Below are 16128 nucleotides of genomic sequence, written 5' to 3' on the forward strand. Positions count from 1 at the left end.
ACTAAATCCAGTAAAACGCTACCTCATCATTCCCTATATCGGAGTTGAAGTTATGTGACGGCTATGAGTCAATTAAAGCCTTAATTTGTATGTTTATGTCTCTTTATATTCTACTAGCCGAACCGGGCCCTCTCCGGTGCTCCTTCTTTAACTCTCGGTGACTTTTTAGGGTGGGGACACTTCGCCTTGAATATGGATATCGAATTCGTACCACTGTAGCCCATGCCCGCAAATGACGCTAAACACCTGCATTCGAATTCTGGCGAGAAGATCGAAAGAAATTTAAAGTGGTGATTATCCGCTCTTAATGCTGGCGAAATTTGCGAGGTACCAAGCCATGCATGGTCATGTTAATTCTCCCCAAAGAGGCGTCGCACTGCGGCACGCCGTTCAGACTTGGCTATAAAAAAAGGTTCCTTATCATTGAGTTTAAACTTGAATCGGAAAGCACTCATTGATGAGTGAGAAGTTTGCCTCTGCTCGGTTCATGGGCAAATTTTGACCCTACTCCCAAATGCCTTTTTTTGAGTCCTATATTACCATTTTGGTAAATATTTCCTGATTACGGGTTATTTTGGGCCATCATGGGAAGGCTATCAAGACACTTGGCTCTCATCGTGTTCCGCTTTCAAATACATTTTGTTAGGGCTCCATATTGGCATGATCGGTAAATAAGTTCTGTATGAAGGTGGAGTGGACCCAAGGGTCTTTGTTCCAAAAATGAGTATCAATTTCGTACTCTACTCCAAAATAGCTTTTATATGTATGTCACATATTGCAATGGTCGTCAAATATGTCTGATTAGGAAGTGTTTTGGATTTTTTTTTCTCAAGCACCTTACCTTTAAGCCCTATATTGCCGTGATTGGTCTATATGTCCATTTGTCAGGTTTTGGGTGGGCCCCGAGGCACCCGACCCCAACAATAGAAACCATGTCCTCTTGTTTTAGGCGACTGTAAAGTGCAAAAAAAGTTCGAACAAAACACATTATCAATCTCCGACACTTAGGGTAACATGTTAATGCCAAGTTCGTACTCTACTCTCAAATTCCTTTCATTTGATATCCATATTGCCCAAAGCGGTGAAAGTATCCTCTTGGGGCTTTTTTGTGGGTAAGGGACCCCCCGAAAATTAAGAGAGAAATTTGTATACCAAATTCGTACTCTACTTTTAAATACCTTTATTTTGATACCCATATTGTCGAAATCGATGCACATGTCCGTTCGGGAGGGTTTTGGGATGGGGCGTCCCCCCAGATTATTTGACCCCAAAATTTTTGACCAATTTCGTGTTTTTGGGCTTAAATCGGTGCACCCATCACCGAGATCTGCCGTTTTTGAAAATTGGGTTAAGGGGTCTGTCGCATTTAAAAAATGATTTTTAACCTCTTTTGCATTTCAGCTTACCACATGTTTGAGCTTTACTTTACGAATCGTACATCCTTATATCACTATTAAAATCAAATTGTGTTGTTTCTGTTGTAATGGAACTTGCTGGTCTTATTGCAATTGTCAGTTTGATTTTCTTATCCTGCTGTCGTTGCTTTGTAGGTGCATTTTATCTATGCCCTTGTGGAAAAAAATAAATGCGGATTGTCCACACAATCCCTTCCAAAGGCCATTTAGTTTTGTTTTTTTTTTGTTCTGACATAGCTAATGTTATATGTTGTGGCTGTTGTTGTGTTACTCGTTCCATTTCTTTAATATCGAGAGTATGTGAAAGCTATCCTAAAATAATATAAATTCTTGTTCAATTGCATTGTCAAATAGTTTGGTGTGTGTTCGTTGTCAAATGCCATGAACACAAAATTCAATTTTGTGCACATATTTGAAATAGAAATGAACGAAAACATGACCATCTTTTCGATATGCATGGCACTGCAAAAGTTTTTGAAGAAGAATGCTAACTTTCAAAGGAGTAAAGCTAGGCGTTTGAGATTTTTCACAAATACTTCCTGTAAGTGTAGGTCACTTGGCATTGTAAGTGGGCCTGAGTCTGAAATGTTTGACAATGACTTTTACTATGGTTTTTTGAAGAATCAATCCAACTATGGTCCTAATCAGTCCCTAACCTGATATAGCTCTAATAGCATAGCAATTCTTATCCATTATTCTTTGTTTACCTTTAAAGAAATATTGTCCAAAGAACTGGACATCCTTACGATCCCTAGTTGTGGGCTTGCTAAAACTAGGCCAGGCCGAACTTAGCACTTTACTTGTTTACTTGTTTCTGACATTCTAGTCAGTATTCCTATGTTGGTGTCCTCTGTCAAAGCCGGACATGCTAACCTCTGCTCCTAGGTGCCCTCCACATATAATTATGGATAGAAAAGAAAACAAGTAAAAAGGCGTTAAGTTCGGCCGGGCCGAACTTTGGATACCCACCACCTCGGGAATATACGTAAACCATCTTTCATTAAAATCCGGTGAAAATTGTATACCTGAATTTCGGCGACATCGGATAATATATGCACCTTTTATGGGCCCAAAACCCTAAAAAGAGAGATCGGTCTATATGACAGCTATATCCAAATCTTAACCGATCTTTGCCATATTGCAGGATTATGTCGAGGGGCTTAACCTAACTCACTGTTCCAAATTTCGGCGACATCGGACAATAAATGAGCATTTTATGGGCCCAAAACCTGAAATCGAGAGATCGGTCTATATGGCAGCTATATCCAAACTTGGTCCGATCTGCACCAAATTGATGAGGAATATCAAAGGGCCTAACACAATTTACTGTCCCAAATTTCAGCAAAATCGGATAATAAACGTGGTTTTCATGGGCCTAAGACCCCAAATCTGAGGATCGGTCTATATGGCAGCTATATCCAAATCTGAACCGATCTGGGCCAAATTGACGAAGAATGTCGAAGGGTCTAACACAACTCCCTGTCCCAAATTTCAGAAAAATCGGATTATAAATGTGGCTTTTATGGGCCTAGGACCCTAAATCGGAGGATCGGTCTATATGGCAACTATATTCAAATCTGGACCGATCTGAACCAAATTGACAAAGGTGTCTAGGGGCCCAACACAACTCACTGTCCCGAATTTTATCAAAATCGGATAATAAATGTGGCTTTTATGGGCCTAAGACCCTAAATCGGAGGATCGGTCTATATGGCAGCTATATCCAAATCTGAACCGATCTCAACCAAATTGAGGAAGGATGTCGAGAGGCCTAACACAACTCACTGTCCCAATTTTCAGCAAAATCGGATAATAAATGTGGACTTTAAGGGCCCAAGACCCTGAATCGGCGGATCGGTCTATATGGGGGCTATATGAAGATATAGTCCGATATTGCCCATCTTCGAACTTAACCTGTTTATGGACGAAAAAAGAACCTGTGCAAAATTTCAGCTGAATATCTCTATTTTTAAAGACTGTAGCGTGATTTCAACAGACAGACGGACAGACGGACGGACATGTCTAGATCGTCTTAGATTTTTACGCTGATCAAGAATATATATACTTTATAGGGTCGGAAATGGATATTTCGATGTGCTGCAAACGGAATGACAAAATGAATATACCCCCATCCTTCGGTGGTGGGTATAAAAATATCACCAATTGTGTTTACCTTGCCCAAACTTTTGCAGCATTTCTTCTCTCTCATACAACTAAGTTGATCGTATGTTGTGTATTTTGGTAACGATGAAACTTTTCAATATTTTCGCCAACATGCAGGCAGCAGCTACATTGCTTTCAAATGCATTACAAAGGTTCATGCATTTTAAATTAAGCCATACAAACTGTTTTCAACAGCTGTTTAAATTCTTCAACTGTCAGCTTACAGTTGATATGGGAAGGGTAAAAGGACCTATGGCTTTGTTATATTTTACACAACTAAAGGGTATTATGGACCCATTTACGGATGGACCCATTGTTAAGCAAAACGATTGAGTAAGAAACACTTGCTGATTCTGAATAACCATGTCCATTAGTATGTCCGCCTGCTAATCAAATCTTCTATCCATCTGTCTGTCCGTTAATTTATCTGTTTATCTGTCTCCTTTTCTGACTACTTTTTCATATATGTCTGTAATCTGAATCTTAGTCTGTATATCTGTCCGTCTGCTGTTTTTATACCCACCACCGAAGGATGGGGGTATATTCATTTTGTCATTCCGTTTGCAACACATCGAAATATCCATTTCCGACCCTATAAAGTATATATATTCTTGATCAGCGTAAAAATCTAAGACGATCTAGACATGTCCGTCCGTCTGTCCGTCTGTCTGTTGAAATCACGCTACAGTCTTTAAAAATAGAGATATTGAGCTGAAATTTTGCACAGATTCTTTTTTTGTCCATAAGCAGGTTAAGTTCGAAGATGGGCTATATCGGACTATATCTTGATATAGCCCCCATATAGACCGATCCGCCGATTTAGGGTCTTAGGCCCATAAAAGCCACATTTATTATCCGATTTTACTGAAATTTGGGGCAGTGAGTTGTGTTAGGCCCTTTGCTATCCTTCGTCAATTTGGCTCAGATCGGTCCAGATTTGGATATAGCTGCCATATAGACCGATCCTCCGATTTAGGGTCTAAGGTCCATAAAAGCCACATTTTTTATCCGATTTCGCTGAAATTTGGGACAGTGAGTTGTGTAAGGCCCATCGACATTCATCGTTAATTTGGCTCAGATCCGTCCAGATTTGGATATAGCTGCCATATAGACCGATCCTCCCATTTATGGTGCTAGTCCCATAAAAGCCACATTTATTATTCGATTTTGCTGAAATTTGGGACAGTGAGTTGTGTTAGGCCCTTTGACATAGTTCTTCAATTTGGACCAGATCGGTTCAGATTTGGATATAGCTGTCATATAAAATGCTCATTTATTGTCCGATGACGCCGAAATTTGGGACAGTGAGTTAAGTTAAGCCCCTTGACATACTTCTGCAATATCGCACAGATCGGTCCAGATTTAGATATAGCTGCCATATAGACAGATATCTAGGTTTTAGGTTTTGGGGCCATAAAAGACGCATTTATAATCCGATTTCACTGAAATTTGGCACAGTGACTTATGTTAGGCTTTTCGACATCCGTGTCGTATATAGTTTAGATCGGTTTATTTTTAGATATAGCTAATGTACTTATTAGTATTTGGTCCAAATCGGAACGCATTTGGATATAACTGATATGGGACATAAGGTATAAAATTTTCACCGAATTTTGATGAAAGGTGGTTTACATATATACCCGAGGTGGTGGGTATCCAAAGTTCGGCACGGCCGAACTTAATGCCTTTTTACTTGTTCTGTCTGTCTTTCCGTCTGTCTGTCCATCTGCCTTTCCATCTGTCTGTCAGTCTGTCCGCCCGTCTGTCTGTTTATCTGCCAATTTTTCTAACCATCTGTCTCTCCACTAATCTGTTTGTTTGTCTGTGCGTGTGTCTATCTGTGTGTCTGTCTGTCCATTAATCTGACTCTTCTTCTGTATGTTTGCCAGTCTTTCAGTTTTTCTGACTGCGTATCCATTAATATGTCTGTCCGTCTGTCTAGCCATTTGTATGTCCGTACATATTTTTGTCCTTCTTTCTGCCTGTCTGTATGTTTGTATGAATATCTGGCAATTTGTCTATCCATCTGTCTTCGTCTGCCCGTTGGTTTTTCTATCTGTCTGTTAGCCTGTCTGTCCATCCGTCTGCCTATTTGTCTGCCAAATTAGTAGGCTGTCCATCTGTCGACCCATAAATCTGTCTGTCTGTCCGTATGTCTGTTTATGTGTATGGTCGGTCCATCTGTCAGTTTTTCTGTCCATTTGTCTGCCAATCTGTCTATCCATATGTCTGTCTCTTATCCCCTCTGTCCGCTCGTGTGTCCGTTTGGCTGTCCGTCTGTCTTTCAATCCATCTGTCTGTCCATTATTATATTTGTCGGACTGTCTGTCTGTCTATCTGCCTGTCTGTTCATCTGGTTATCCCCTATTGAAAAACATGTAGAATTTCTACGCCCGTAACCATACTCCCATCTCCTTTCCCCGATCCTGCGGAACTGCCAGATGGTATAAATTCTCGGGGGGCCGGCTTAAGTATAGCCTAGCTCCACTTTCTCAGACACTATCTGCACTTTGCTATCTCTGTGTTCCTTATAACGACTTTCGGAGGATCTTTTCCGCATTCAGTCTATTGTGAACTATCGTTATATACGCGTCTATTACGTTCCAATTTACTACGATGCTAGCACGACGGTTACTATTGGGTTGCCCAAAAAGTAATTGCGGATTTTTTAAAAGAAAGTAAATGCATTTTTAATAAAACTTATAATGAACTTTAATCAAATATACTTTTTTTACACTTTTCTTCTAAATCAAATTAAAAGTAACAGCTGATAACTGACAGAAGAAAGAATGCAATTACAGAGTCACAAGCTGTGAAAAAATTTTTCAACGCCGACTATATGAAAAATCCGCAATTACTTTTTGGGCAACCCAAAAATATACAAAAATTAACGACACTTGCGAGTAGCACTTTTCGAAATTGTTGCAGGTCGCCTTTGTTTGGAATCATCCTGAAAAATGCACTGTTCACATTTTATGCCTTTTTTACAGAGTATTCCACGTGCTGGTTGAATTTCATGAGGTCGTCTATCTGAATTCCAAGGTATTTCAAAGTTTCGATTGCCTTTTTTTTCTCCACTTTGCAGATTTTAATAGTGAGGTTCTCCTTTTTCTCATCCCCCTTGTTTGCCCACTTAATCTGTCTATCCGTCTGTTTGTCCCTCTAATTATCCGTCTGCTTGTCCTTCTGATGTTTTCTTTATTTGCCAATTTGTCTATCCCACTTTTTTCTTAATTCATTTGTCTATCTGTCCGTATGTCTCTCTGGGTGTCTGTCTGCCTGCTCATTGATCTGTTTGTCTGTCCGTCTGCCTGCTTTTCTGTCTGTCGATTCATTTGTCTGTACATTTATCTGTCTGTCTATTATTCTGTCTGTTAATTAATCTGTCTTTCCTTTAATCTGTCTGTCCATTAATCTGTCTTTCCATTAATCTGCTTGCCCATATGTCTGCAAACCTGTCTATCCATCAGTCTGTCCATTAATCTCTCTGTCCGTCTATCTGTTCATCTCTTTGCTCATCTGTCTGTTCCTCCATCTGTCCCTCTATCCTTCCGTCTGTTTGTCTGTCTATCTGCCAATTTGTCTGTCCATCTGTCTCTCCATTAATCTTTCTGTCTGTCCGTATATCGCACTGTGTTTGTTTGTTTATTAATTTGTTTGTCTGTCCGTCTGCCTGCTTTTCTGTCTGTCTATCCATCTGTCTGTCCATTAATCCGTCTGGTTTTCTGTCTGTCTGTCCGTATGTCTACCAATCTGTCCGTCCATTAATTTCTCTGTCCGCCACTCTGTCTGCCAATCTGTCAATCCATCTTTCTGTCTATGTGTCTGTCCATTAACACATCTGTCCGTCTATCTGTCTGGTACTTTTCGGTCTGTCCGTATGTGTGCCAATCGGCCTGTCAATTAATCCATCTGTGCGGCTATCCATCTGTCTAGTATTCTGTCTGTCTGACCGTTTGTCTTCCAATCTGTCTATCCATCTGTCTGTCCATTAATCTCTCTGTCCGTATCTATCTATGGACAACCATTAATATATTTGTCTGTCTGTCTGTCCATCTTGCTGTCTGACTTTCTCTCCATCTGTCTATCTGTCTGACCGACTCTTTGTTTGTCTTTCTGTTTGCCCGTCTGACTGTCTGGTTCTCGTTCTGTCTGTCTGTGCATAAATTCTTGCCAACAAGATACAGGTCCCATTTCTTATTCGATTGTCTTAAAATTTTGTACAAGACCACATCAATGATCTCCCTTGGTTCCTGCATAACAACAACGGCAAATGCCATTAGAAGGACCTTCGAAGTGAGCAAAGAGGATTTAAAACAGCCGATGGAGCTAGGATCACTACCTGATGCTAAAGTTCGTCCGCCCGTCCATATGCCTGATTTTTTAGATTTTTGTTAAAAAAAAATTTTCAAATTTTCATGCATTATTGTAACAGACTCAATGTCTGTGTCTGGCAGAAGTTCACCCTTGAAAACTCGTTTGATCTTTGATCATAATGAGTTCCCCTGGGCATCCTGGTGCGGTTAAGGAAGCTTGCAACAATTTGACCCCAAAACGCTGGCTTCTTCTGGTGTGGACAATTCCTGAAAAGATGCTACCCTTGAACTTGGAAGGAACTTCGACAGCAGCAGCTGGTTGAGCATCGTCCACATCGCAGGTGACTGGCGCCTTGAGAAGGAGTCGTGTCACTGCTTCCTCAATGAGGGTCCGGGAGCACAAGGAAGCTTATCACGATCAAAGATCAAACGAGTCTTGTGAGCATCAACTACTGTCTACAACAGACAATGAGGCTAATGTAACAGTGCAGCCCGGAAAATTTAAACCCTGACCATGATCCGGTTTCTTCAGACAAATATCCATCATAGTAAAGCTGCTGCTGCGGATGGGAAGGCCTTTTTGATAGAATTTGGCGGTTTTCTTATGCATGAATCGTGAGTAAATGAAGGCGTGGTTCTGGTATACCATCGTAGCGCAGAGGTTAGCATGTCCGCCTATGACGCTGAACGCCTGGGTTCGATTCCTGGCGAGAACATCAGAAACAATTTTTAGTGGTGAATTTTCCCTCCTAATGCTGCCGATTTTTGTGAGGTACTATTCCATTTGAAAACCAGTAAGGAAGGGCAAAAGTCGGGCGGTGCCGACTGTATAATACCCTACACCTACCCTATAAGTACAATGTGGAACCTATATCCAATCCTGAACCAATTTTGATGGACCTCGGCGAGCAAATATGTTCAAACTGTAAAAACTAGGGTTGACAAATGACAACATTATGGCAAATTACCCAAAATCTGCGAGCAAGAACCGATTCCGAGCTAACTTCACAGATATTGTTTTATAATAAATGCGCTTGCAGTGGCTCTTAAAGTGAAAAACGGGCTATATGCATATATGACAGCTATATATAAATCTCGGCCGATTTATATGAAATTCACCAGTAATATTGAGAGTCATAACAAAATCCTTCCTGCAAAATTTCGACAGAATCGGATAACAAATGATCACTTTTTTGCAATATTTCTCAAAATCAGACATCAAACATATATATGAGAGGCATATCTAAATCTGAACCGATTTCGAGCAAACTCCTCAGATACTGTGGCAGTCGTCGGGAAAAGCGTTTTGCGAAATTTTGGCAAGATGGATCAATAAATGCGCTTGCTGCGACTCTAGAGGTTGAAATCGGGCGATATATTGGGTTGCCCGAGAAGTAATTGCGGATTTTTCATATAGTCGGCGTTGACAAATTTGTTCACAGCTTGTGACTCTGTAATTGCATTCTTTCTTCTGTCAGTTATCAGCTGCTACTTTTAGCTTGCTTTAGAAAAAAAGTGTAAAAAAAGTATATTTGATTAAAGTTTATTCTAAGTTTTACCAAAAATGCATTTACTTTCTTTTAAAAAATCCGCAATTACTTTTTGGGCAACCCAATATATATACGACAGCTATATCTCAAACTGGACCAATTTCAATGAAATTCACCATTGAAATTGAGAGTCAAGAGAAAATCCCTCCTGCCGAATTTCGAGAAAATTGGTTAACAAAAAACAATTTTATTGCAATATTATCGGACGAACATATATATGGGGGCTATATCTAAATCTGAACCGATTTTGACCAAACTATATGTATATTGTGATAGTCATCGAGGAAAGCGTTGTGCAATATTTTGACAAGATTGGTCAATAAATGTGCTTGCAGTGGCTCTAGGAGTGAAAATCGGGCGATATATACATATGAGAGCTATATCTAAATCTGAACCGATTTCCATGAAATTCACCAGTAATGTCGACAGTCGTAAAAAAATCCTTCCTGCCAAATTTCGAGAGCATCGGTTAACAAATGACCATTTTATTGCATTATTACTGAAAATCGGACGAACATATATATGGGAGCTATATCCAGATCAGAACCGATTTTTTCCAATTTCAATAGGCTTCGTCTCTTAGCCGAAAAATATTCATGTACCAAATTTGAAGACGATCGGATGAAAACAGCGACCTGTACTTTGTACACAAATTAACATGGACAGACGGACAGACAGACGGATGGACAGACAGACAGACGGACATAGCTAAATCAAGTCAGAAAGTGATTCTGAGTCGATCGGTATACTTATCAATGTGTCTATCTTTCTTCTTTTTGGGTGTTACAAACAAAGTTTTAATACCCAGTACCACAGTAGTGGTGTAGGGTATAAAAATGATATGGCAGCCATGTAATGGTTACCGGTATGCCGTTCGGACCCGGCTATATAAAGCAGGCCTCTTATCATTGAGCTTCCACTTGAATCGGATAGCACTCATTGATATCTGAGAAGATATCCCCCAGATTCTTAATGGAATGGTCATGGTCACATTTGCGTTTGCATTCTGAGGAAATCATTTTTTTTCAGATTTTGTTAATGTGGGGACGCTCTGAAAATAAAAACACCCTGCGAACCTTCATTATTACCCAAATAAATTTCTCTTCATTATTTCACTTTGATAATTTCGATTTCATATTTCGTTCTGAATATGTTTCCCTTGGCTTAATTTCCCCCAAAACTAAAACTAACTGATAGTGGCATATTCGTTTTTTCCATTACTTGCCACATTGGTATCCTTTTAGTTAGCGGAAGGTCGGTTTGCTTGGTGGTCTTTGGGCGGTAAGCAATACATAATTGATATAACTTTTTGCCAATTTTTATGGTAGTATTGAAAGGAAATTGCCAAAAGGTAACACAATTAAAACGCAAAAGATAAACCAAATTGAAAAGAAGGACATGGAGAAGGACAAGCCATTAAACTGTGCAATGCTGCACTCGAGAAAGGAAGTAAAAGAAAAATATCCTCCCTTTTATTTTTTTTGTTCAGTTGGTGAATGCATGTGGGTGAAGTCTAGTTGTGGAGTGGTTTCAGTTATTGCACTTTGAGACGACTAAAAAATTGTGGTCCTTTGCAAGGGACCAAGACGAATTGCCAGATGGTTGTAGCAAAAAGAAATTACCTGAAATTGTTCGTTCTTTGATGCCATGGCACACATTGCTCAAGGACATAGTGAATGGGTTTTTTTTTGCCGTAGTTTTACTTTAGAGCCATGACCAACTTTTCTGTTAGCTGGGGTGGGGGAGAAAAGTGGGGGTGGGAGAGGGAATTTAACAGCAATATCTCTTCACCCATTTTCACTATGTCTCATGTACTTTTAATAAAATTGCTTCCCCCTTTGATTGGGCAATAAGTCCTTGATTGGTGTTCATGTAAATTGACTGACTTTGTGTTAATGTGTGATTTTCACTATCTTTTTTTTTTTGTTGTGAAAAGTTTACTCCCCATTTCATGTTTTTCACCAAACTGACAGAAATTCATGTAATCAACACTTTAGTTCATAGTTGATTGAGGCCAAAAAGACCAAAGGGGGAAATTATGTTGCTAAAAGCAGTTTCAAAACCATTGAAATGAGAGAAAAGCTAGAGAGAGAGAGAGTAAAAATATGTGAATATCTACTAACCATTCAAGAACAGCGTATTTGCATACGTTCTTGCAACGAAAGATGAATCTGCAAAATTTCTCTTGTTTCAATAACTGTATTTATGAAGACAAACGGTATAACAGACCGTATATTCCCTCCAAACTATGGTGGTGTGTAAAATAATATGCGTCAGCTATATTCCTATTCCAAGTTTTCTACGAGGTCGGAGAAATCCTGGGAAAATTGCTGGGAAACATTAAATATGGCCTTCAAGGTGCTGTAGAAGTGGAATTGGGGAATATTAACCGGACGACATTTGGCGTGGATACGAGAGGGCACAAGTATAAAGCTTTTCTGGTGGGGTTCTTATTCCACCCAGAAGCCTTTCTACGCGTATGGGCCTAGTCCTGCTCTCTTTTCAACATTTTTGAGAAATCGAGTGATAAATGCGTTTTTTATACCCACCACCGAAGGATGGGGGTATATTCATTTTGTCATTCCGTTTGCAATACATCGAAATATCCATTTCCGACCCTATTCTTGATCAGCATAAAAATCTAAGACGATCTAGACATGACCGCCCGTCTGTCCGTCTGGCTGTTGAAGTCACGATACAGTCTTTAAAAAAAGAGATATTGAGTTGAAATTTTGCACAGATTCTTTTTTTGTCCATAAGCAGGATAAGTTCGGAGATGGCCTATATCGGACTATATCTTGACATGGCCCCAATATAGACCGATCCGCCGATTTAGGGTCATAGGTCCATAAAACCACATTTATTATCCGATGTTGCTGAAATTTGGGACAGTGAGTTGTGTTAGGCCCTTCGACATCCTTTGTTAATTTGGCCCAGATCGGTCCAGATTTGGTTATAGCTGTCATACAGACGGATCCTCCGATTAAGGTCTTAGGCCTATAAAAGCCACATTTATTATTCGATTTTGTTGAAATTTGGGACAGTGAGTTGTGTTAGGACCTTCGACATCCTTCGGTAATTTGGCCCAGATCGGTCCAGATTTGGATATAGCTGCCATATAGACCGATTTCTCGATTTAGATTTTGGGCCCATAAGAAGGGTATTTGTTGTCGATGCCGCCGAAATTTGGGACAGTGAGTTTTGTTAGGCCCTTCGACTTCCTTCGTCAATTCGGTCCAGATCGGTCCAGATTTGGATATAGCTGCCATATAGACCGATTTCTCGATTTAGATTTTGGGCCCATAAGAAGCGTATTTGTTGTCCGATGCCGCCGAAATTTGGGACAGTAAGTTAGGTTAAGTCTCTCGACATATTTTTGCAATATGGCACAGATCGGTCCAGATTTGGTTATAGCTGCCATATAGACCGATCCTCCGATTTAGGGTATTAAGCCCATAAAAGCCACATTTATTATCCGATTTTGTTGAAATTTGGGACAGTGAGTTAAGTTAAGCCCCTTGACATACTTCTGCAATATGGCACAGATCGGTCCAGATTTGGATATAGCTGCCATACAGACCGATCCCCCGATTTAGGGCCTTAGGCCCATAAAACCACATTTATTATCCGATTTTGCTGAAATTTGGGACAGTGAGTTGTCTTAGGCCCTTCGACATCCTTCTTCAATTTGGCTCAGATCGGTTTAGATTTGGATATAGCTGCCATATAGACAGATTCTCGATTTAAGGTTTTGGGGTCATAAAAAGCGCATTTATTGTCCGATGTCGGTGAAATTTGAGACAGTGAGTTTAGTTAGGCTCTTCGACGTCCTTCTTCAATTTGGGCCAGATCGGTCCAGATTTGAATATAGCTGCCATATAGACCGATCTCTTGATTTAAGGTTTTGGGCCCATAAAAGATGCATTTATAATCCGATTTCACCGAAATTAAGGACAGTGCTTTGTGTTGAGCTCTTCCACATTTTTATGCAACTTGGACCAAATCGGTGTAGATTTGGATATAACTGCCATGTAGATCGATATCTCGATTTAAAGTCTTGGCCCCATAAAAGGCGCATTTATAATCCGATTTCACTGAAATTTGATACAGTGACTTATGTTAGGCTTTTCGACATTCGTGTCGTATATGGTTCAGATCGGTTTATTTTTAGATATAGCTACTGGTCTTAATATTATTTGGCCCAAATCGGAACATATTTCGATATAATTGCTATGGGACATAAGGTAAGCAAATTTTACCGGATTTTAATGAAAGGTGGTTTACATATATACCCGAGGTCCGATCTCGACCACACTCCGTTCGGATATCGGTTGCCCTATTGCAACTCACTAGTTCGAATTTCAGTCAAATCGGGTAATAAAAGCGCTTTTTATGTGCTTAAGACCCTAATACGGCAGATCGATCTATATGGCAGCTTTATCTAAGGACCCATAAGGACCGGTCCTAAGAGACTGCGTAAAGCATGTGCTAAGGTACAAGCTGATAAACTATGGGTCCAATGACATACACATAAGGGAGAAATTGCCGCAAGGCATACCACAAGGGGCATTTTATAGCCACTCCTAACGGGGGGTCTCAATGTTAACCCAAGGAAGACTGTAATCCGCCTGTTCTTTTAGATGGCATACAGCAAGGCTAAACTAGGGATCTCAATATTAACCCAAAGAAGACTGTAATCAGCCTGTTTACGAGGAAGACGAAGGTGGGCCAATTTAAAGCACCACATTTTCTCACTTGAATGATTTCGATAACTGACAAGGTCAAATACTTAGGAGTGATCTAGGAGAGGAAACTTAATTGAAAGTGTCACATTCAGGAGCGTACTGAGCAGGCTCACAGATGTTGGGAACTATGAAGGTGGGCCGTACGCTCGAAATGGGGCCTGAATCCGAGGATAGCTTACTGGCATTACAAGAGCGTGAGAAGACCAATGCTGAGGTCATAAAGTGTAGCATACGTTAAGTTAGGTTTACCTGGTTGTCTGCCATCATACTCACTTAGACGTTTTCGTCCCTTGTGATACCACTGGAACAGTGGGTCTTCTGTTCCAGTGGTATCACTGCCAACAAAGATGCCTTCTAGTTCCTACCCTCCAACCATCCAGATCGCTTTGAAAAGCCCAATAACTTGCGAATGTTCACATCCACTAAATCAGATAGGATCTCAAAGAAATGAAAACGTATAGTGGAACTCCTTCTGACTGCTAGCGCGAGACACACACACACAAAAGGTGTTCTATAGTCTCTTCTTCTTCAATGTCCTTACAGCTTCTGCAAAAGTCGTTGCTGGCAACTTTCAGTCTGTCAGCATGTTTACCGATTACACAGTGCCCTCTCATGACGGACACAATGAATGAGACGTCTGTTCTAGGCAAGGACAGCAAAGCAGTAGACCTCTTCAAGTCTGGATTAGGCCACATAGTTTTGGAATGCTCGCAGCCCCCTCTTTGTGACCATCTATCATTCGTTGCCCATCGGGCCTGGTCCTGAAAACTTAGCTTACATGTCGCTAGAGGTATATCCACTGATTCCAGTATACCTGGAATGTGTGGAGTAGTTCCTAGTCTCGCAAGCTCATCCGCTTTTCAATTCCTTGGGATATCTCTGTGGCCCGGCACCCAGAACAGGTGAATATTGAACTGTTCAGCCATTTCCTTGAGAGATCTGCGACAGTCGAGTGCGGTTTTTGTGTTCAGAAATACGTTCTCCAGGGATTTAATGGCTGCCTGGCTGACTGAGAAGATTTTTCTGCCAATCGTCGTAGTGACATTATATCTTAGCCATTCCATCACTTCCTTAATTGCAAGGATCTCCGCTTGATACACCCTGCAGTGGTCGGGTAACCTTTTCGATATGACCAGTTCTAGATCTTTAGAGTACACCCCAAAGCCCACCTGGTCGTTTAGTTTGGAACCATCCGTATAAGTCTTTGTAACTTCTTTTACCAGGGATATCGTAGTTCCAATCGGTTGTTTCAGGAATAGTGGTACAGTACTTTAATCAAAAAATGGCTTAGCTAGAGTGTAATCCACACTGCCTGCAACATCGGATATTGTATCAAGGATAACACAGTGTCCGTAGCCGCCACATAACCAATGAGATAGCTACCTTAACCTCACGGCAGTGGTGGCTGCAATTTGGGTAGCCACAAAGTCCAGAGGCTTAAGGTGTAGCATTAAATTCAGTGCATCAGATGGTGTCGTCCTCAGTGCGGCTGTGATGCACAAACAAACCATCCTTTGGATCCGGTTGAGTATTGAGCAGTAGGTGGACTTTTGAAGCGCCGTCCACCAGACCACCACACCATATAGCATTATACGTGTCATGCATTGGGTTATACACCCACGAGTTCTAAAACCCCAAATTTTTGCCAATGGCTCTCTTGCAGTTGTATAGGGCAATAGTTGCCTTTCTTACCAATACCAAAATGTTGGATTTGAAGTTCAATTTTCTGTCCAGCAAAATGCCCAGATATTTTGGGTTTTCTGTAAATGGAACATTCTCTCTACCCAAGGGGACAGGTTCCACTGTAGGCAACTTGTATCTACTGCTGAAAAGAACTACTTCTGTCTTTCACGGATTTATACCTAGACCACTTTTGGTTGCCAACTTTGCTGTTGCACGTAGAGCCCCGTAAAGTATATCTCTTAGAGTGCTGAGAAAC

Source organism: Stomoxys calcitrans, chromosome 5, assembly GCF_963082655.1.
Source record: "Stomoxys calcitrans chromosome 5, idStoCalc2.1, whole genome shotgun sequence".
NCBI classification, from domain to species: domain Eukaryota; kingdom Metazoa; phylum Arthropoda; class Insecta; order Diptera; family Muscidae; genus Stomoxys; species Stomoxys calcitrans.